This window comes from Talpa occidentalis, unplaced genomic scaffold, assembly GCF_014898055.3.
Source record: "Talpa occidentalis isolate TD23 unplaced genomic scaffold, MPIMG_talOcc4v2.1 talOcc4.4, whole genome shotgun sequence".
In the NCBI taxonomy this organism is placed as follows: domain Eukaryota; kingdom Metazoa; phylum Chordata; class Mammalia; order Eulipotyphla; family Talpidae; genus Talpa; species Talpa occidentalis.
Window position 1 is genome coordinate 59240034 of NW_023604295.1, and position 24211 is coordinate 59264244.

The 24211-nt window shown below is 33.9% G+C and overlaps 1 long non-coding RNA gene across 2 annotated transcripts in view; it reads left to right on the top strand.

Annotated features, from left to right (window-relative positions):
- The window catches only part of LOC129146746 (uncharacterized), a 421527-nt gene that overhangs the window by 326921 nt on the left and 70395 nt on the right, over nucleotides 1–24211 (top strand). Inside the window, exon 4 of one of the 2 annotated variants that reach the window (XR_008553891.1) lies at nucleotides 1020–1097. The exons of the other annotated variant lie outside the window; for it this stretch is intronic. This is a non-coding gene — a long non-coding RNA (uncharacterized LOC129146746). The remainder of the gene's footprint in view (nucleotides 1–1019; nucleotides 1098–24211) is intronic. 2 annotated transcript variants of the gene reach the window in all.

The window sequence follows — 24211 nt, forward strand, 5'->3', positions numbered from 1 at the left end:
TGTATTCTTTTTAAGGTGTGCATGGTTTTAAAATTTGGGTGAAAAATAAAGTTAGTGCTTTTGTCTGTCTTCCTACCATGGCCAGAATTTAGAGTTTAGATGATTTTTAAAAGGGTTTTATACAATATAATTTTCCTTATTATTAAAAAACTTAATCAGCAGATAGTGTATGAGTAAGTGTGTGTGTGTGTGGGGGGGGGTTTAAGTCAAGAAAACTCCTGTCATTGTGTAAGACAAGAAAACCCTTTTCATGAAAAGAATCATCGAAGGATCATAAAATAATTTATCCATAATGGCACATATTTCTGGTGGATGAATGACTTGGCATTTGTGATAACTCAAATAACTTATTCATTTTACTGAAATGCTCTTTATATACATTGTATGTTTCATTTTTTTATTGTTGTTATTTGCTTAGTGTGCCTGAATATGGTGACCTATTATTAATATCAAATATCTTATGTTTGTGGTTGAGTTTTCCCTTAGAAAAATTGATATATCTTATCTCTGTGTCTATGGATGAAGTGAAACTTGAAATCTTTGTGTTTCTCTTAGAGATAAAAGCAAACAACTTCAATTTTCAAATTTTGCCAAACTATGAGATATTAAGGCTATTAAAAAGAGAATCATAGTGCTGAAGTCTGTTTTTTTTTTATTATATGCAAGTATATATGCAAGTGTAGAAGCAGTTACTCTTCTTTATAAAGTACACTTAGTCAATTAAATGTTGAATTGTTTGAAAGGGTAAAAGAGGAAGGATACAATAAAGTATATAGTGTAGATCCATACATCCATTATCAAACACTGAGATAACACTCCTGCTGCCAGTATATTTCATTTTCAAGAATGACTTCTGCTTGGATCTAGAATTTGATGTAGGTCTGGATGATAAAATAGAATTAATCATGTCCCTCCAAAATTCATATGGCAAAGCCTTAACTCTCAATGTGACTGAATTTGGAGATGAGGTCTCTGAGGCAATGATTTAAGTGATGTTTTTGTGCATTTGAATCCAACAGCAAGAAAGACAAAAGAGAATATAAGCAAATGGGACTCCATCAAACCAAAAAGCTTCTGCACAGCAAAAGAAATTATCAGTAAGTCAAAAAGACATCCTAATGAATGGAAGAAAATATTTGCACATCATATATGTGACAATTATCTGATATCAAATATCTATAAAGAGCCCATACAAGTTAAGAAAAATAAAACAAATAACCTAATCAAAAAATGGGCAGAGGAATTAGACACTTCTCCAAAGACATACAAATTCTCAAATGGCACATGAAAAAAAGTTCATTATCATTTATCATCCAAGAAATGCAAATCAAAACCACTGTGAGATATCACCTCACACCTGTAGAATAGGTTTGATATAAAAAAAATAGAAATAACAAGTTTTGGCAAGATTGTGGAGAAAAAGGAAACCTACTAAACTATCGGTGGGAATGTAGACTAGTACAGACTTTGTATAAAACACTATGGAGGGTTCGCAAAATAGTAAAAATATATCTACCTTATAATCCTGAAATTTTACTCTATGTATCTACTTGAATAATACTGAAACACTACTTGGAAGTGATATATGAACTCCTCTGTTCATTGCAGCACTATTTACAATAACCAATTTATAGAAGCAAATATATATATATATATATATATATATTATAATGGAATACTATGCAGCAATAAAAAGGAAAAACTAAAAAAAAAAAAAACCCACCTAGAAATTAGACTGTGAAACTTTGACTACCAGAGGGAGAGGTGCCAAATGGACTATGATGGAATGCCTTGGTAGTGGGTGTGTTATGGTAGCATATACCTGAAAAGGCAGGATCCTATATTTCTGAATCATATATAATATTATAAGCCAGTTACTTTAGTTAAAAAAGATAAAGAAGGGGCCTCCCCGGTGGCGCAGCGGTTGAGCGCTGGGTTGCGAAGCTGCCCGCAGCTGGCTCGATTCCCGGCTGCTCCCGGGCCACCTGAGGAGGGTCCCACATGGCGCGCAGACCTCTCCTGCCGCCCGCTGCTCCCCTCAGCAGTGTACTTCGGTCCTTCTGCCTGCTCTGCCCCCGCTCTGACTCTGGTGAATTCTCTCACCCTCCACTCCAGCGCTTCTGACTGTACCCAGTGCTTGTATAAATTAAAAAAAAAAAAAAAAAGATAAAGAAGAAATAAATTTAAGAGTAGAATTATTTGGTCAGAATCACCATAGTTTGCCCTTATTTTAGTTTTCAGAAATTAATACATTCTTTTTTTTTCTTTTTTCTTTTTTTATGGGACCCTCCCCAGTGGCAGGGGTCAAACTGGTGCTGCAGTGGTTGCAGGCAGCCTCGCAACCCAGCGCTCAACCGCTGTGCCACCAGGGGAGGCCCAAATTAATACATTCTTTAAGAATAATTTATTAAGAACCTAATCACTAGTAATGACTTCAAACTGTCAGTATAATATCAAAGTAAGGCAATGAAATTAATCATTTTGGTAACTATATAAATAAGATTGATAATATAATGATGTGGCTACTAACAATACTATTATTTTCACATTTGTGATACAATGTGTAATCCTAAATTGATTAGGTAAAAAATTATTTGAGGGCCTCCCCGGTGGTGCAGTGGTTGAGCGCTGGGTTGCGAAGCTGCCCGCAGCGTCTGCAGTGCCAGTTCGATCCCCTGCCACAGGGTGAGGGTCCCACATGGCTCGCAGACCTCTCCTGCCACCCGCTGCTCCCCTCAGCAGTGTACTTCAGTCCTTCTGCCTGCTCTGCTCCCTGCTCTGGCTCTGGTGAATTCTCTCACCCTCCCGCGCTTCTGACTGTACCCAGTGCTTGTATAAATAAATCTTTAAAAAAAAAAAAAAGTTAAAAATAAATAAATAAATAAATAAATAAATAAATAAATATTTGAGATGAGAAGAAAGAAAAGGTACCAGATTCCTAAACTATGGATTTATAATGGAGTAAAAATGTAAAGAAAATAAAAATTAAAAAATAAGTATCTATTGTTAAGAGACTCAGTCTGTTTATGTTTATGATAGTCTGAACAGACTTCCACAATATAGGCTTTTTTGGATGGAAGAACATTAAAGTCAAAAAGGTGTTGTGATGCCCACATTGCCATCTGGGCTTATCGAAGACAGGTATATAAAATACTCAGAATATTGTCTTGTATTAATTTCCCATTAGCTATCTCAGTAAAGTGAGGAAGTCTTACGAATGAATACTGCGTTTTTATTTTGTTTTGTTTTCTGGTGATGCTGTATTCCCACATGGCTACTAAATACTGGCCTAACTGGATAACCACAGAATTCAGAACCTGCCAAACATAGTACCCCAGATTCAATATTGTACATAAAGAGTACAACAAAATGCTTCGATTGTCTATCAGTAGGATTGACTCATCTCAGTTAATACAAAGCCAAAACTATTTACTTAAGTATAAATGACTGATGATGGATAGAATATCATATATCATGAGCTCCTTGATGTACTAAGTGGCTGACTCACCATCTTTTTCTCATTTATCAAATCCCTGAAACCCCTTTCTTAAAGAAAAGGAAGGCCAGGCTTAAACTCTCAGTATATTATGGGCACAATTTCTGACTTTTCCATTAAACATAACTAGAATAAAAGATATGTCATTCTTGTTCTTGATATTAAGCAGATGTTCAGAGCAGTTTATGTCCAATTATGATACAAATATTTAAAATCTGCTTTGATATACAGTCTTCAGTCTTTGTAATTAGAGGCAAAGATGTGTGCTTTCTCATAGAATTTATTTTAAATGACGCCTTAATGGATTGAACAAGCTGCAGTGAATGAAGTCAGCGCTGACAGGTGGCATGCAACCCAAAGACGAACTATCTTCCCATACTCTACAATGAGGGTTAGTGGTTGCATTTTATTCACACTACCACTTAATACCATTTAACCACAATGACCACCTCAACCACACGTCACCTCCATAGGCTTTCTAAATTATACTATGGAATAAATGTCTTGTAGTCTAACCTTTTGTGGAAAGTAATCAACTGTCACAGGATAAATTAGGTTATACTGGGGAAATCATATCCATTATGTGGTAATGTGACACACTGCCCTAAAATATGGACTTTAGTATGTTAAATATTTGAAGCTGAAAGTGTTTGAGAAAGTAGCTGAAGCAGGAAGGTCACTCTGACTTTTATCCCCACCCTTCTCTCTTAAAACAGTTCATAAGATCCTCATGTGAGAGGTGACCCTCCTTAGACCTAGAGAAAAGTAGCATCCTTATCTTCCAAGACAGGGCACCAAGAAAAGCAAATAGGTGTTGCTGTTCCTCATCGTTTGCTACACCACCTCATACTCTTTTTCTCGTTTTTCCATAGCTGTGCATTCTTCATTAAAGCTATCTAAAAGTACTCAGGTTTAACTGCCTCTTTCATTTACTGTGTCACAGAATATCATGTATGTTTTATGCTTTCTTCTGTTAATCTCTTTTTTGCCAATTTAATTTTCAGGCCTAGTCAGGGACTCTATTTTATTATTTTGTTTTGAGGCAATGTTGGTTTTCAACTCTGTACATGATGTAGAGGTATAGTTTCACACCTCTTCAGATGTATGTTACCACACCACACCGCCACCGAGGCACTGATAATCCTCCATCCAGTTCATTGTGCCCCATACCCTTTTTGCACCTACACCCCAACTTTCCTCTCTGGTAGCCTTAATTCTATAGTCATATTTTATTTCTGACTCATTTTTGCTAGACATAATCCCCTCTAGCTCTACTCATATTTTTGCAAATGGCAGGCATTTATCTTTTTTTTTTTTTATTAGCTGAATACTATCGCATTGTGCTTATATAGCACATGTTCATTATCCACTCATCTGGCCTGGGGCACTAGGTATTCTTGATAACTTAGTTATTGTAAATCATGCTGCAAGAAACATGTGAGTGCATATATCCCTTTGAATCAGTGTCTTGGCATTTTTGGGTAAACACTCAGTAGAGGAATTGCTAAAACCTATGGTGGGTCTACTCTTTAAAGTCTGTGGAACCTCCATCATGTGTAAGTGTCCCTTTGTCCCTTTTTCCACATATCTTCACCAACATTTGTTGTTTCTGTGCTTTTAATATTAGACTTTTCTCATGGTGTGATGGGGGTTCTCATTGTTGTTTGGATTTGTATTTTCCAGAATGGTAAGTGATAATGAACTTTTTTTTTTTTTTTGGTCACATACCTCTCAGTGTCTAGTTCTTCCCTCCATTTTTTGATTTGGTTATTTGTTTTCTTTTTGCTAAGTTTTATGAGTTCTTCTAGATCTTGAATATAGTAACAATTTTAAGATTGTGACTTTAGGATCCCATCTATACAACACGCTCAAAATATTGTGCTGTGCCTAGCAGAGACTCTTAAAGAGAAGTATTCAGTAAATATTTGCATAATTACATTTCCTAAGACTTGCTTGTTAACTGTTCTTAACAATTCACTCATAAAAACAAGAGTTCCATTTAGAATAAAGTGAATTACTTAAAGCAGAAAGCTATTGAATTTCTAAGGATTCCCTTCATCAATCCTGACTTATTTAATGAACTTTTATTTCATCCAGTATTCAAACTTTAATAAAATTGCCTCATTTGTCAATGAAGATCCAGAATCAATATTAATTAGTTGAATATTTAATTTACCAATTAAATTCCTTAGGAAAAATTCAAAGAAATGAAATGAGCTTTTTTTCCTTTTATATAATTATTTTTCATCCTATATTTTGGAAAAATATATTGGTTCTGTTTGATCTAGTACTTTAAGTATTCGAAATATTTTGAAACTTTATTTAATATATTTAATATAATATCACCTGGCCACTCATTTACCAAAAAAAGAGAACTCAACTTTTAAATGTTTATCAAGAACATTAGTTATATATACATATGTATTAAATGCAGAATATTATAATTATCAATTAGATTTTTAAATCTAATAAGAAAGACCACATTATGGATAAATAAGATTTTTGTTTATTGTAATTATTATCAATGCATATTTTTACTTTATTACTGTTATTATTTTTCTTTTTTAAGATTTATTTATTTATGCATACAAGAACTGGGGTACAGGCCAGAGGTGTGGGGGTGAGAGGATTCACCAGAGACAGAGTGGAGAACAGAACAGGCTGATTGAATGAAATATACTCCTGAGGGTAGCAGCGGGCAAGTCAGGAGAAGTCTGCTGTGACATGTGGGTAGCTCCCTGGTGGGGGAACGAACTCATGTTGCAGTGACTGTGGATAGCTTCACAGGTTGTGTCTTAACCCCTTGCACCACCAGAGAGGCTCCTAGTTTATTATTATTAATGTCTCCCATTTATATTAATAATTTGCATGTTGAAAAAATGGCTAAAGTTTCTGTTCATATATGAAAGAAGACATTTAACCTTATTGACAAACCTTCTGTCTAGAATAAAATTTTTATATTCATATTTGCAAGTAAATGTGATAAAATTCATTTGAAATTTTTTATCTTTTGCAATAAAAGAAAAAATTGGAAGCATTAATTCATGTGCTCACTGTTCCCTCATTTATAGAAATTTGATGAACATTGCCATATCTTTGACTGTATTGTATTACTAAAATGTTAGTTTTAAAAGCATGTATATTTTATTTAATTAAAATGAAAATCTAAGCTTCTGTGCAGCTATGCAGTGTCCACATGTAAAATACTTGAATCAAGAGAATAACTGAATCACTTCCAAGATTATCACCTTAATAAATCAACCATCAGGGAGGATAAATGAGATAAACTACTGAAAGTGTAATTTCTAATGACCGATACAACGAAGACAGAAATTATTATCTTATGAGGGTTTTTAGCATCTGCTGTCATCCTCAATTTATGCTTAGGTATTTTCTGTAGCAGATTAAGATCAGAAGAAGAAACAAAAGGAATTTTCTTCAGAATGACTTGGCAATTATAAGGACTTGAGAAAAAGCAATATAAAATGAAAGAAAAAATGCATATGAACTTGATAACAAGTAGATTTATATGACCATTAAAACCTGAGGGGAAAACTTTGCAAAGTAAAGAAAATTTAGTGAGTGAAAATTTTGAGAATGGTTTTAAAGAAACTTTTCATGGTTTTAAATTGTATTCACCTTGATTATCATGTACTCAAGGCAAGATTTAATGATCAAAATGAGTTTCAACTAAATTTTCTTTATTTTTTGTGCTTAGGTACTCCACTAGCTGAATATTCATTTATAATTTTGTTACGTATGCCAATGTCTACAACATAAACATTAAAATGCACAATATTTTCAGAGGAAGAGAGTTACAGTTTAACTTTATTTACCTATTATCTCCACAGAAAGATAATTTAGTTAATGTATTTATTTATTAGAAATAAAGCTTGAGTAAAAATGATACTGATGATTTCACATTAAGTAATTCAATTGAAGTATGACAGAATGGGAAAAAATCATTTTCAAATGACTGCAATGGAAACAGGAGCACAAAATTTTATGAAATAATTCAGATAAGTTCAAATAAATAGAAGCTGCTTTAGATAAGGAGCAAATAACATCTATCTTATTTAAACTCTATATCTATATACTTACCTGTCCATTTATTTTCATATATATATACATGCATGTATGTATGTACAAGTATAATGCACTTCTAAGTATATTATTATAAGTATGATAATTATTGTTATAATAGGCATATAGTAATATATAAGTATATAGTATAAGTATAATGTACATATTATAAGTATAATATACATATTATACTTATACTTATTACATGCATATACTATTATACTATTATATGCATATACTTATATATACTTATATGTATAAGTGAATATATATATATATACACACACACTTAAAATTAGTATGCTTTTCAAAGGTATAAATAATTAGAAAAAAAGAAACACTGAATATTCTATAATTGAGGAATAATTAAATAATACATTATGCAGCCATATTAAAAAACAGGATAATAGTTTGAAAAGGTAAGTTAGATCTTTATGGGTGTATCAGAGACATAACTACGAATTTTTGAAATTTAAAAAATGATGTTTCTAATGGTTGTATTTAATATGATTTTATTTTTTCAAAAAAACACAGTATGTAGGGCCTCCCTAGTGGTCTAAGGATTGGGTCTCAGCGCTACCACAATGGGCCACCAGGGCAGCCTGAGTTCAACCCTCAGCCCGGGAGCTAACCCACATATGGTACAGCAGACCTCTCCTGTCTCACCTGCTGCTCCTCTTAGCAGTGTATTTCAGTCAATCTGCCTGTTCTGCTCCCCACTCTGTCTCTGGTGAATACTCTCACCTCTACACCTCTGGCCTACACCCCAGTTCTTCTAGGCAAGACTAAATAAATAAATCTAGAAAAAAAAAGCACAGTATGTATGTTTATTTTATTTTTATTTGAGAATAGACAATTGTAAATATGAATCAAATATATCAAGCTATGAATACTGTCTATATCGATGAGTTGAAATTTAAATGATTAAAAAAATATTGTCTTGTTTTTTGTTTATAAATGACAAACTGTTTGATTTATTAAAAAAATATTTTTATTTTATGAAAGTCAATGAAATACAGGTCAATCAATGTATTTCAGACAATTGAACTATTTTTAGTTGTTATAAAAACAATATCTACTTATAGTAGTTATATATGTAATATATCACAACACAAACACAAAGCACATACATGTGGAAAGACAAAAAGATAGATATGATCTGTCAAAATTTAAGTCTCAGTCAGCCCAGGTTATCTTACAGTATCAAAACAGCAAATTTGTCATTACTGGTTATATTAAGAGTTTAAAGATAACTTACTCATCTACTTCACTATTACAGTGAAATTATTTTAGTGAATATGAACTTTTATGATTATCTTTCACTGTCCAAATATCATACAATCTGTATTTTATAGCGATAGCAATTTCCAATGTTTTGAAATTAATAGTCTCTCCTATTTTATATTAGAACTTAGAATAAAAGTCAGTTAAAAAAAAAGAATTATGCTAGCTATAATAGATAGTTACCATGTAAGTAGTGTGACCTTTTAATGTATAGTCAGAAAGTAACAGGTAGAACTACTTTTGTTCTTCTTCTAAGGTTGACAGTTGTGAGCCTATACATGGCTTTCCTAGATGCAATCTAATTTTTTGTGAGATTCCCTGCTATTATACCCATCTTTGAGTTAAAAATAAATTTTAAATTTATCTTTTTTCCCTCTAGTTGTCTAACCCTGGGTAGCAGCATTTCAACATTTCTGTGAGAGATTTCAGCATTTCTGTGAGAGTAAAATTCAAAATGAAGGCTGTCACACAGACTTTTCTCTCTCAAGGTTTTGTCAGCACATAACTCCCCAGTTTTCTCTTAAATCGTTCCCTCACTGGCTCAAGAGACAAAAGTGGGACCCAATAGACCAGTTCTGTGCCTATTGCACTAATGCTGGTAGAATTTGCTAATAAGGAACTGGCAAAGAGAGCCATATTTAGGAGATATCCGAAGGTAGAACCATTGGGATTTCCCAGCGAATTAATTATAGAATTTGAGATAGAAGCCAAGGATCACTCTTGTTGATGGGTATTAGTAGGGTCGAAAACATGATGACGCTCTGAAAATGGGGTCCTCTAAACATCCATATTCAGTATTATATACACACTCTATATGGATAGTCACCTGTTCCTTATCCCTTATTCTCTTCACAGTTGGATTCTGATTATTTTCTTTTCCTAATGCTAGTCCCATGAACCAATCATCTTTCAAGTACCCTATTGTTTTCCCAGAAGAGAGAATACATGTTACTTTCTCTCTGAGTGATTGCTTCTGTTATGGCACTTTCTCACTGGTGCACAGCCAAAGCTGAAGAAAATGGCTGTTTGTATTGTTCTCCTTTTGCGAGCCAAATGGAAAATAGCAGCATTTTTAAACACCTGTTTTGAGATTTTTCTAGTTACACAAAATAGTTGAGCATGATACAGATGAGCAGTGAGAACAAACTGAACCCTTAAAGAATAATGCGATGATACTCAACTGTGAAGCAAAATTAAAACAAACAAAAAAAATTGCTTGGAACTTGTAGGAGCAGGTACGCTGAATGTTAAATAAAACACTTGCTAAACTACTGTAGTTGCCTGCAAGCAAGGATGCCATCTGTTACTTGGAGTGTGACTTTTCTCTTTTTTCAGGCACATTGATTAGAATAAACACATCAGTGTAAACTTACTGTGGTCTAATTAGCTGAGATATTCATAAGACCTTCAATTAAGGTGGAGAGTAGAAGAAGGGACAGATTTTAATACCTATTAATCTTTACTGAATACATATGTGACTTTTCTGTAAATTAAATATCATACAAAATACAGCACTGTTTAAAAATATATGTGGATGTATATCTAATAAATGCAGTAAAAGCACAACCTAAAAGGATGTTTTATTTATAGACATTTTTCCCAGTATATTTTCTCACTAAAGCCACATCTAAGAATCTGAATCTAATCAGATTCATGCTTAATATTTCATTAGAAAAACCATATATTAAAATGTTTAGAGTCATCTACTTTTCTACAATAACAATGACTTCTGTAAAGTGAGAAACCTTGGACTTGGATAGAAGTTAGACTCAGTGACCAGATATGCAGCATCCTAAGTAAGAGCTGATCCTCCTTCACCTCATCTTACCTATTATTAATTCAACCTGCAAAATCTCCTGAATTGACCAAAATATGCATTCAAGTAAATTCACAACAAATCCTATTGTAATAAATGAATCCAGTTAACCATACCATTCTCATATTCATTAAGTTGCCATTTGAAGGTGTGATTTAATATGCTGTCTCCAAATCTGGCTAAGCATCATGAACAGACTCCAGACTCCCAAGCCCTACCTCATATTTACCAAACCAGTCTTTGAAGGAGCCTTATTGTTTTTTTTTTATAAGACGCTCTAATTAATAAGACTCTAATGGACACAGATGTGAATGATGTGAAAAGGTTCTTCCTACTTAAAATATGTTTTCAGAAAAAAACAGAATGACACATGTAAAGCCTTTTTTCTTTTCTTAATCAGTATCAAATGTTAGAGGCTAATCTTGCACTTAAACAATTGTGTATGAAGTTCATGTAAAGGAAAGGAGAGCTTTAAGCTTCCCCCAAAATTCAGTTGAACCAGAGTTTGGGTGACTTCATTTTATTTATTTATTTGTTTATTTTAAACATTTATTTATTTATACAAGCATTGGGGTACGGGTACAGGCCAGAGGCACAGGAGGGTGAGAGACAGAGCAGGGAGTAGAACAGGCAGACAGACCAAAAGCATTGCTAAGGGGAGCAGCGGGCATGACAGGAGAGGTCTGCCGCACCATGTGGGAATTGCCCTGGCCAGCAGGGAATCAAACCCACGCTGCAGGTGCTGAGGAGAGCTTCACAGCGCTGTGCTCAACCTGCTGCGTCACTGGGGAGGCCCAGGGTGACATCATTTTAAATGAGGAGGAAATAAATCATTTTAAAATCAGAGGAAAATAATGACCAGGTTATTTAGGGAAGAAGAGTAGGTTTCCGTGTTAAAATTTTCTAAGATATGTATTAAAACAGAATTATTTCAGTGATTTCATTTTAGCCTTGTCCCTATTTTAGTTATTCTCAGTAATCAAAAATTATAAAGCACTGTGTGTGTGATGGATGCAAGTAAATGAAATAAAGTGCTGCTCGCAAATCTGTACACTGGGTTAAACATATATTCTCAAGCTGAGTCAATATACATAGGATTCCTCATGGGGGCAATTGATGTGAGCCTGAAACCTTGCCATCCATATTGATTGCCATTGGTAAATTCTGAAATTACATAATTGTTTTTATTGTCATCATGTCAAATATTGTCTTATTTTTTCTCTATTAAAATGGAGTCACAGAACTAATGTATTATTTCACTAGCTCAGTATGAATATATATATTCATATATATATATATATATATATATATATATATATATATAGTTTTGCTTTGTTTGTTTCTATTAGAAGAAATTAGGTGAGGCTCAAGTATCTACTAGAAAAAAGAAAAAAAACACCTAAAAGAGGGCCTCCCCGGTGGTGCAGCGGTTGAGCGCTGGGTTGCGAAGCTGCCCACAGCCTTGGCAGCGCCGGTTCGATCCCCGGCTGCTCCCCGGCCACCAGAGGAGGGTCCCACATGGCGCGCAGACCTCTCCTGCCGCCCACTGCTCCCCTCAGCAGTGTACTTCGGTCCTTCTGCCTGCTCTGCTCCCGACTCTGGCTCTGGTGAATTCTCTCACCCTCCCGCGCTTCTGACTGTACCCGTGCTTGTATAAATAAATAAATCTTTAAAAAAAAAAAAAAACACCTAAAAGAAAGAGAGAAAAAAGACCACTTTTTATATCAGTACTTTCTCTTTCATTGGTCTTTCTCTTGGGCAGAAACTATTAATTACATGCATTTCTTTTGCCTGTCTAGCAGAAAAAGAATTTGGTCACTGCTGGAGTCTAAGGACTTATAAATTGAGACAACCGAGATATGCTTAACAGATGCTTGCCTTTTTCCATCTCATGTATAATTGACGATGTGTGACTTTAAGAAATATTCTCCCTGAGCCTCCCTGGTGGTGCAGGAGGTTGAGCGCAGCGCTATGAAGCTGTCTGCAGCCTCTGCTGCGCGTGTTCCCTCCGGACTGGCCAGCAACGGCTAGGGGGCGAGGGTCCCACATGGCGCGGCAGACCTCTCCTGTCTCGCCTGCTGCTCCATTCAGCAGTGTATTTCGTCAGTCTGCCTGTTCTGTTCCCCACTCTGTCTCTGGTGAATTCTCTTAACTTCCCACGCATCTGGCCTGTACCCTGGTTCTTGTATAAATAAATCTCTAAAAAAAAAAAACAAAACACATTTTCCAAAGGCAAGGTGATAAACTTACTACTTCATTGAGGCAAAGATAGTTTGTGTTTTGCTTTGTGCAAAATCTGTATCTCTTTTTGTATTTGTGCCTCTTTGGTCTTATCATATTTGTGAAGGAAAAATCTACAGTTTTCCTTTGAAAAATGAAAAACAAAATTGTAATTATTAATCGGACCTTGTCTGTAGGATTTAAAAACACAACCAAAATACCCTGAAGCCCAGTTAGTATTCTTTGCCCTGAAATTTGACCTACATTTATGAAATGGAAACATAGAAGATAAAAAAGTAACACACACTTCTAAGCAAAGGCATTCTTTTTTCTCTGAGGTAATAGACTGTTTTCAGAAAAAATGGCAGTCTGCAAAATTCTTGCTCTGCTTTCTGTGCCATTTCTTGCAAAGTGGATAATAAGTTTCCCCAAACATTATCTACTCATGGGTAAAACTTCTAGCTTTATTTCAATCACTATGCTACATGAACGAGTATTGGCCCAGCTTTCCTGGACTGGTAAAATATGAGTTGGTGAGAAGTGTTGCTTTGTGAATTTGTTTTAGTTCTGCGAGACATTTCTCTCTTTAATTAGACATGTGTTTGACCTTTGTATAGATGTAACTGAGAAAAAAAGTAAACCAGAAATAGTTTGAATTGGTCACATTTCAAATTTTATATTCAAATTTGTAAACTTAGTCCAAAAAACCCAGTTTTTGGATACATCAAAAACCATGATTAATGCAGTAGCTTATTTTCAAGATGCACGATTGAATTTAATAGCATTATCTTTCAATATTTTTCAGTAAGAATAATGGTTTGAGTTTAAAATTTTATTTTCACAATATCTGAAGAGTGTACGAGTATACTTCTGATTTGAGTACATTTTGGCATTATTTTTTACATGTTTCTTGAAGAAATTTTCTGATCTTTAGGTCCTAGGTGATTTACTGTAACTCTGTAAGAGCCCAAAATTAATTCTAAAATTATTCTATATCCAATGTAACTGTCAATTCTTTATCATAAATAAATGATTTTGTGAGATTCTGACATTAATTAAAACTGTTTTCTAGCTCTTGCTGTTGTGTAACAACTTGACCCATCTTCACTTTCTTCAGTATCTCATATACTCTCTTTGAGAAATTACCCATTTCAAGAAAATGAAAGAAAAAAATCAAACATTTGCAGTAAAAATAGCTCAAATGCTAAAAAAAATTAAAGCAAAACTTTTATGCTGAATATAAAGTATTGTATAGTTAATAATGTATAATAATAAACACTGTTGTTGGGAAGTCATTGATAATCTTAGTAATGAAGGCTTTTTCTGTAACTTTAGTAGATTTGATTCATGTAATCAACATAGGGTTTTTTCAAAATTTGAACATCGTACATGTAAAAGTAAAATATTTATTTTAAGTACTCTGTTAGTCACTTCAGCACTCAATAACCAAATACCATGGACTGGTTTTCTTAAGCAATATATAATTATTTTTTCTTATAATTCAGAGGATGGAAGTTCAAGAAGATCTGACAGGGTTTGACCTTTGCTCCTGGTTTGTAAATGGTCTTCATATGAACTTTCTGCAGTGTGTGCACATGGTCTCTTACTCTCCTTATCCGCTTTGATTAGGACCTCATTTAACCTGAATTCTCTCATTAAAGTCCTGTCTCCAAATTTGGACACTGGACATAGGACTTTGACACAGGAATTTGTGGGAGGTGTGGTGGTGGTCTGTGTGTGTGTATGGGGGGAAATTAAGTTAATAACATACTTTATTTCTGTAACATATTTTAATTATAAAACATATTTCCCATTTTTAAAGTAACATGTAATACAATAGCTTTTAAGGTCATATATCTATGATTTTAGAAAATAGTCAACTAAAGTTTCATCTCATTGAAATTGAAATTATCATATAATTTTCTAAGTCTTGTTAGGGTCTGAAAAAAATCTTAAATTTCAAAATGTTTTGTCTAGAAAACCCCTTCTGTTTTTTAAGTGACAGTAAGTGTTAAAAGTTGAAATACATTTTTCAAAAAACTAGTTGGAAGAATTTGATTTTTTGATATTAAGCATTCCAGTTTAGCTTGATGTTACAGAAAGAAATAAAAAAGGAAATGCTTCAAGACTAAAAAGAGAAATTTAACAACAAACTAAAACAAAAATCATAAAAAATAACAAAAATTCTGCTACTGAAAACTCAATGAATGTATCAAGAATTTAATAGATAAAATCAACATCAGATCAGATCACGTAGAATCAGTGAATTGTATGACCAGAACCTTGAAATAACCCAGCCAGAAGAGAGAGAGAGAGAGAGAGAGAGAGAAAGAATGGGAAAAAAAAAGGAAAAGAAAATCTGAATGGTCTATGAAACATTATCAAACGAAGTAATATCGGAAACATTGAAATTCCAGAAAAAGAAGAGAGAGAGAAGGGGACAGAACATTATTTAAATAAATAATAGCTGAGAATTCCTGAAACCTGGGGAGATTGCATCCTTAAGTTTATGAAGTTGATAGATCACCTCATTCATTCAATCTAAAGTTATCTTCTCCAAGACATTATAATACAATTGTCAAAAATCAACAACAAAGAGACTCACAAAGACAACAAGAGAAAAAAAAAACATTGTATTCTACAAAGGAATCCCCAGTTGGCTGTCAGCAGATTTCATTAATCATCAGACAAATGTAAATCAAAAATCACAATTAGATGAGATATTACTTCAAACCTGTTTGAATGGTTATCATCAAGAAGACAAGAGATAACAAATTGTTGGTTATGATGCAGAGAAAAGAGAATCCTACTGGTATATTACTGGCATAAATGGAATTTGGTGCAGTCACATGGGAAATTAGAAACTAATAATTGATCCAGAAATCCTACTTCTGGGTATATAGTCAAATGAAAGAAAATCAGGTGTCAAAAAATATATCTGCACAGTCATGTTTATTGCAGGATTATTCACTATAGACAAGGTATGGAAACACCCTAATTGTCCATCAACATATGAACTGATGAAGAAGATTGTGTGTGTATGTGTGTGTGTGTGTGTTTATTCAATGAAATATTATCCATGAGAAGGGAAAGTCCTATTATTTGAAATAATATGGATGTACCTTGAAGACATAATGCTAACTAAATGAGATATCAGACAAAGAGAGATAAATGCTGTATAGTATCATTTATGTGTGAAAGCTAAAGTAGCTGAACTTGTAGAAATAGTGAACTTGTAGAAAAAGTGAGTAGAATGGTGGTTTCATGGGCTGTGAGTAGGGGAACAGGGAGATAATGATCTGAACATGCAAACCTGCAGTTCACTGAATAACTTCTAGAGATTTAATGTACAAATTGTTTTTATAGTTAGCAATATCGTAATATGTACTTGAAAGCTGCTAAGAGACTGTATCTTAAACATTATTACCACACAAAAATGATAATTGTGTGGGGTCATGAAGATATTAGGTCACACCAATGGCTAATGCTATTGTAATATGTAGGTACCAAATCAACACGATGTATACCTTAAATTTATACATAATTATATATCAAGTTTATCTCTATTAAGATAAAATAAGTGTTATATATACATAAATCTAAAATCCATTAGTATAAGATAATTTAATCTTTTAATACATATATTTAGAAACTTTCTCCTATTAATGTTTTTGAGTGAGCATTCTCATTTTCAGGGTGCAGTATTCTAACACATAGTGTGCTCTAACTTTTTTTAAAAATGACTCTTTTTAAAGATTCAATAAAATACTCCTCAAAATTCTGCTTTAATTTTATTTATTTTAGTTGCATTCCCAAAATATAATAATCTAGAAAGATAGTCAACATCATAGGAATTTCCCATCATCCAATCCAGTGAAATAAATAATGCTTAATTGTACTCATTGAATTGCATTAAATTAAATTGAAATGAGATCAATGCAATTTGCCATTTACCAAAGAAAGCTGTTTAACCTTTATTAAATGTTGGTGTTTTGAACAGGTAGTGAAATTGTTCAGGATTTTTTTAAAATACAAAATGCCATATCCATCTTAAAATTAATTTTTAAATGTCATCTTTGCATTATTAAAAGCAAATAGACTCAACTTTGCAAAAATATGTTTACTGCCAAAAGATCTCAGTTCTTACTGAGAGTGTCATGTCACTACTTTTATGTATTTATAAATATATGTGAATTTAAAAAACATAAATCATGCAGAGAACTTCAATTCATAGTCTCAAGATAGATATTTTTATGGACTCCGTTGATTATTCTTGTTGCAGTCCTTGTTATGTGTGTGGGTTTTTAATTGGACTGGTGATAATGGACTCATCAGAATCCCTGGGCACCTTATGAGGTACTACCTGTGTTTCTAACTGTGAGACTCTAAGAAATGAATTTGAATAGTGATTGGGAAAACTGAGGAAAATTTTGAAAAACGTTCTGTTACTAAAAAGCTGAAAGACTGAAGAAACAACTAAATCCTCTCTTCAGAGAACTTTTGAATAAAGTAGGAAATACAGACAAGGAGGGTAACTCAATTCAGTTTCAATTCAGAAAAAGCTTTTGCCTGACACTGATTGGATGTAATGCTCAGGCAAAGAACAGAGACATTTTTGAGTACAGAAGAAATGGACAAGCCAGCAAACAAAATTCTAAAATCAACTAGAAGTAATTTTTTTCCTGCCACACTCTTTCATCAAGGAATGCCAAGTAATCACTCTAGGAATCTTGTTTTTATATAAGGTCATGATGTCATTTGTCAGGAAATTGGACAAATAAATAGAATGTGTTGTGCGTTAAAATGAAGAAACAAAATATAGTACAGTTTTCAATAAAAATGATAATGAGTTGAGTTCATACACAACTAAGTAATAAGTAAAACAGTCATTTGAAAGTAAATATACTATGTTGGGTTCTTTCTTTTTTTTTTTTTTTTGGAAAATCCTTTTCAGTGGATATTTCTTAAAAATAAATTAAGGGTAAGAACATTCACATTTGCAACATTTGGATTCATGTTGACTGACCACCATTCCACCTTAAAAGTAATATATGCAAACTCTTGGTGATAAGGAGTACTCTTATCAAAAATATAGGATATGTAACTAGTTTAGTCCTCCTCAAAAATTTTTGATCAGAGGGATTCAGAGAAAATATTAGCACAATTTTGTGCATAGTGAAAATAAAGTGACCACATTTTTGAGTGGGTGCTAGGATGAATTTTCCCTAAATTTAACAAAATTTAACTTCAATATATCTCATTTGTACTGGTCCTTCCAAGGTCATGTATTTCATTTTGCATTTGCAATTTTGTATAGTATATACCTCTAATTTTAATAAATGTCAGAGCTTACAAAACTTTGATCCTCATATGAAGATATTATAGCCTAGATTAAAGTAACGTGCAGAAATAACAAAACATCAAAATCTTCATTGTCAAGTATTTATGCTTCTTTTTAGTATTAGCCTATTTTCATGTTAATAAGGCATTTAAAATCACTAATTTTCAAGGTGTTCAGAAATATCTTTTCAGTCTGTAAGAAAGAAAATGAGTTGCTGTAATTGCTTTTAGTGAGAAATGATTATCAGAAATTGTTCACAAACAGTTGAATTGCAACAGCACTATTCATATTTATAACAATGAATATCTATAGCATTTCTTCAACAAGCCATTATTTTAAGAGAGTATTTTTAACTTGGAGGAAAGAAGTGACAATCTATCAATGATAAAAATGTTGATTTTAAAGAAAGTAACATCCATATTTGATGCTAAACTACTTATTTAGATATGTTGAACAAGTAGCAAATGGTAGCTTTACCATTTTCTATGTGCATGCAGGTATTTGTATGTGTGTGTGGAAAGAGGGAAGGAGAGGGGAGAGGAGAAGAGAGAATGAGAGTAAAGATTGAGACTAGAGAGAAAGAGAGATGTCAGAGAGAAGAGAGATGGTAGTTCTCAGTTCTTGAGTTACAATGCTGTTATTATTATTATTATGCGGTCTTTGCTTTCATAATCTCATTGCTTAATAAGATCTGCCTAAAATTTTGAGAATCATATTCAATAGAATCTGAAGGAATATCCAAGTGGCAAGTCTTACTCCATTCAGGCTCCTAAAAAGTACAATAAACTGGGAGACTAAAACTACAATTTTTTTCCCTCACTTCTGGAGCATAGGAAGTGTAGGTCAAGACTCAGTCATATTTCTTCTGGTGAGTGGGGGACTTCCTAGCCCATTGAGATTTCTCTTCTGCTGTATCCACACATAACAGAAGACATCAAGAAGTACTAAGGGTTCTCCATCATAATGGAAATAATCTCGTTTATGAGGTACTACCCTTATGAGTGCATCACTTCTTAAATACCCCACGTCCAAATATTAAATGTAGGATTAGGTTCAACATAAGTAGAACTCCGGGAGCAGGCCCAGAGTCTGAAGACCCCAGACAGGCTCTTTCTTGGTTCTTGTCTGTCGAGGAAAGAATTCAACCTGGATATCCAAGTTACAGTAAAGCAAGAGATTTATTGATAGGTAGGAATAAGGACAGGAAAGCTCTCCAAGAAGAGAGGTGTCCCAAATGAGTAGCCAGTTGAGGTGATGAGAAGGTGCTTATAAGGTACTTATAAGGTACAGGTGCTTATAAGGGACAGTGGGCAATGATCGGAGGTTTGGCCATGGGGTGTCTCCAAGTTTTGTCTGTTGCTGACTGGCTGTGCCTATGGGGAACACTTAGGCTACCAAGACTTACTGATTTTTCCTACTTTACCCAGTCTACCATTGCAAAACCATCCTTGGTCCGTTGCTATTGTGTTATATGTTGGTGTTCTGAACATCGCATTTTTTAAAATTGAATTGGTGGGCATAGAGGAGGTTTCTAGTCTGTGCTTGTTACTCAGTCAGGCTAATAAATGGACTTGGGGCTTGGGGGACTCTGTTCCTAACTGAATACCTATGCCCATTTTCTAACTTTCCCCTTCAAACATTTGAACTTTGGGAGAACATAGACATTTGGTCTATAGTAGCAATCAACATTTTTCTTCTAATCAGATTCTATTCAGAGTATGTTCTCATTATGTTATAAAAATGAAGAAATTTATTTTAGAAGAAAGAGACACAAATGGAATTTTGTTTTCTATACCTGTGAAGGACAATTGTTTATAATCTCAGAAATAAATAAATAAATAAATGCATCCTCTTACATGAATTCACATTTGCACTATTAACATTTTACTTGTTTTAAAAGTAGTATTCTTAGTAAATTCTATATTGAAAGAGGGGGGTACAAAATCTTTGAATTGTTTCATTTGCAAAATATTTATAGATCTTTTTCGGTAACATAATCTGGAACTCTTACTGTTTTACAATATGCCTGAGACCTATCTATCCCATTTTGCTTTCTGCTGTTTACTACATAGGTTAAATAATTATGCTAAATTTGAACCAACTGTGTTTCCTGGAGGTGTTATGAATTCCTGCCTAAATACCATTTATAAATATTCCCGTGTAAACACTTAGTACATTTGAAAGACTGCCCCAGATGTGCTCGTCCCTCAGGTGATCTTCCTGAGCCTCCATAGTGAGCTGCTCCTTTAGGCTTAGTCCCTTTACTGTTTTACATCACTCATTATATCATTATTTTATTACATCCTTAATTATAGTCATGTGTCCTAGTTTCATTACGATTGATGATTGTAAATGGACAGAGCCAAGTTTCAGTCATTGATCCTTCCAGCTACTTTCATTTCCACATGCAGGGTATTTTAGTGCAGAATGGTATGTATTTCAGGCACACAAATCTTTATAGCACAGGAATTACAACGTACTCACATGTAATGGGTGACTGAAATAAAAACCTGCACACCCACCATAATGTTGCTTTTGTGATAAGGAATACTGTAAGAATAACTATAGGGTCAAATACTGAGGCATATGTTTCAATGGGTTTGAGAGAGCTATGAAATGACAATATTACGGAAATGGACTGAGTCATCTTTTACAAGGTTGAATTGGAAAGTCAGGCAAAGAACCAAGCCCCACGTGTGCCAAAAAAATAGTCACAGACAGTCAAGGGTGCTTCATCAGCCAGATTATAAGTTAAGAAAAGGAGATAACATGTGAAGGTTCAGGAACAACAGAGATAAAGGGAACCACCAAGGACCCAGGTCTTTAACCCAGCTCTATTGAGTGCTTTGTTGTGCTTGATACAAAAATCCAATTTAGAAAAATGTTTTAAGAGAGAATGTGTGTGTGTATGTGTGTGTTTGGGGGGGAGGGCTGATAAAAAATATATAAAGATCCTCAATACAGAATTTTACCTTTCATGGAATAAAATTTACCTAAAATGAATTTTTTAAATTGCTTACACATGCAAACATAGTTGAAGTTTGCAATTTCAGTTCATTATAAGAAGACTATTATTTTCCCTTTCCTTTCTTCCTTCTTTCCTCTTTTTATTTAGATTACATTTTTTTTCACTTTCAGGAGATATAACCATGCACATGATTTTTTTTTTTAAGTAAGCTGAGCCTCCTATTATATTATAGGCGCATTTATAGGCAAAATGGCCATTGAGATTTGTGAGGATAATATATAGAGCAATAAATGACAACTGTGTGCAGCAGATAACCATTTTTTTTTCATAAGGTCTCATTTTCTTTTTTCAAAATGTTACTTTCTTTTATGTTTTGCATAGAAGAACTAGGGTGTAGGCCAGAGGTACAGAAGGTGAGAGGACACACCAGAAACAGAGTGGGGAGCAGAACAGGCAGATTGACTGAAAGACTGCTAAGGTGAGCAGCAGGCAAGTCTGAGAGGTCTGCTGCATCATATGTGGGTTAGCTCCCGAACCAGGGATCAAACTAAAGCCGTGGCAATGATAGCGCTGACTTAACCCCTAGGCCACCAGAGAGGAGGAAGATAATCTTTAAAATGGATAGACTATGGAGTAATTGGTGATTGCAAAGCCGTATATTGAATCAAAAGTTTTATGTTGAAAAATTCCTTTATTTTCCCTGAAATATTTATGGCCAGCTTACAATCGTAAATGGTTCAAAAGTACACCTAAATTAGCTTACACCCAATGTGATTAGTTTCTTTGCCACTATTTGTGGTTTTGGCTTAAAAATGTCAAAGGACAGAGGACTGGATCAGAAAAAAATAACACACACACACACACACACACACACACACACACACACTGGAATACTGCTCAGGATAATGCTGAGTAAAATAAGTCAGAAGGAAAGATAAATACTGGATGGTCTCACTTATATGCAAAATATATAGAAACATAACAAGTGTTAATTAAAACCAAACCAATAATAAACCCCTAACATTTGACTGCAAAACTGAGACAACCAGAGGGAGCAGGTGGTGGGATGAATATTGGGGAGGAAATGGACCCAAAGAAACATGTGACAGATTATCGAGGCACTGTTGGTATACATAGTTTGAAAATATACCTTTTGGAGAGGTTTACACCTGCAAGTGCCAAAACAGATACAATGACATAAACCTACTTTACCTCAATAAACATAATGTGGAGGAAAAAAAAAAAAGTCCAACCTATAACAGGAAATGAAGACTTATATTCTGATTTCAAATCTGTGCTCTTCAGTCCTACTCAACTGTCACTACAATTTTTATCTGGTAGATTAAAAATGAAATTTAGTAAGTGTGATGTTTACCACTGTTATATATAAAAATCTATCCCTTTCACTCTTTTTTTTAAAAAAAAGATTTATTTTAATTATTTATGCATACAAAAGCCGGGGTGCAGGCCAAAGGTGAGGGGGTGAGAGGATTCACCAGAGACAGAGTGGGGCACAGAATAGGCAGATTGACTGAAATACACTGCTAAGGAGAGCAGCGGGAGAGACAGGAGAGGTCTGCTGTGCCATGTGTGTCAGCTCCTTGGCTGGGGTTCAAGCTGATATCTCAGTGTCTGCACATAGCTTCATAGTGATTCCCTTTGTGCCACGAGGGAAGCCCCCCCTTTCACCTTAATACTATTGAAGTACACAGAATTGTTAAAATATACTTGAAAATTTCCAAACAAAAGCTACTTTCAAAATATTCTATAAAGTGGTTTGTTTAATGAGTGCATTGCTTGGAATTATCAAGTGTTCACTGCCAAGCATTTTTAACAATCACCCTTTTCCCACAGAACGTGCTATTTTATTTTTTTAAATATTTTGGTACTGTAGACAGGCTGTCTTACATGTAAATTTAAAAAGAAGACATTTTTAAAAGAACATGAGTAGAGTTTAGAAAGTCAGTATTTTTGTCAGTGTTAAGTGGAGTGCTAGTGTTAGAGAAAATCTCCTCACATAAGACCAGAAGCTTCTTTGCCACCAAAAAAGTCAAATATCTAAGCACAACGGCAGGAATTAAGAAACCTGTACATTATAGGGAGACAACAATCTGTCTTCCAGAAAATACCACCTGGAAACTTTAGAAAGTAATTCTGGCAGCCTCCCAAAAGACATAATTGTTCCTCCTGAATTTTACTAAATTGAAAATTCATGGAGAAAGCAGGAAAATAATTCCAGGAAAGGCAAGAGTTACTCTATGCCATATAATGAGGGGCAGGATTGTTGTTCAAACTCAGAGGCATACACAGAAGGTCTAGTTTTAATAGAAAAGCCAAATTATATTTTAGAGGAATTGAAATATTTTGAATTCCTACAAAAGTATCAAATGTTCTGATTTTTTTCACTGTTTGCATTTTTTTATTAAGGTAACTTTGGTTTACAAATGCATATGATTAAGAAATATAGCATCATATACTTGCTATTACATGTTTATATATTTTTAAGAGTTTTACCAATCTCATGGTATACATAGCATAGTTTGTCTCTGAAGTTCTGCATTTCTTGCTATATATGAATAAAAATTCATCTTTTTCACATATGGGCACCTTTTTATATTTCCATTTTATGCTAAATTAAACAAACTCTTTGACATATAACATAGACCGTTTCTTCTTACTGATGAATAATATTCTTCATTTGGATGTACTGCAGTTTATTTATCCATTCACTGACTAAAGGAAACCCCTGCTTGCTTCCAAGTTTTAATAATTCTGATTAAAGTTGTTAAAAACATCATGTGCATATTTTTGTTTAGGCATTTTTTTTTTTAAGACTTGGAGGTAAATACCAAAAACCAAATAATGGGAAGGTGGACAAAGCAATAGGAAAAGCTGTCAGAGCATAACAATAATCTATGTTTCAGTCAGTTCTCCATGTCCCCTTTTCTTTTCTAAGTGACCAAAAGGAAAAGAGGAATAAATGAAGAGTTCCCCTGATTTCAA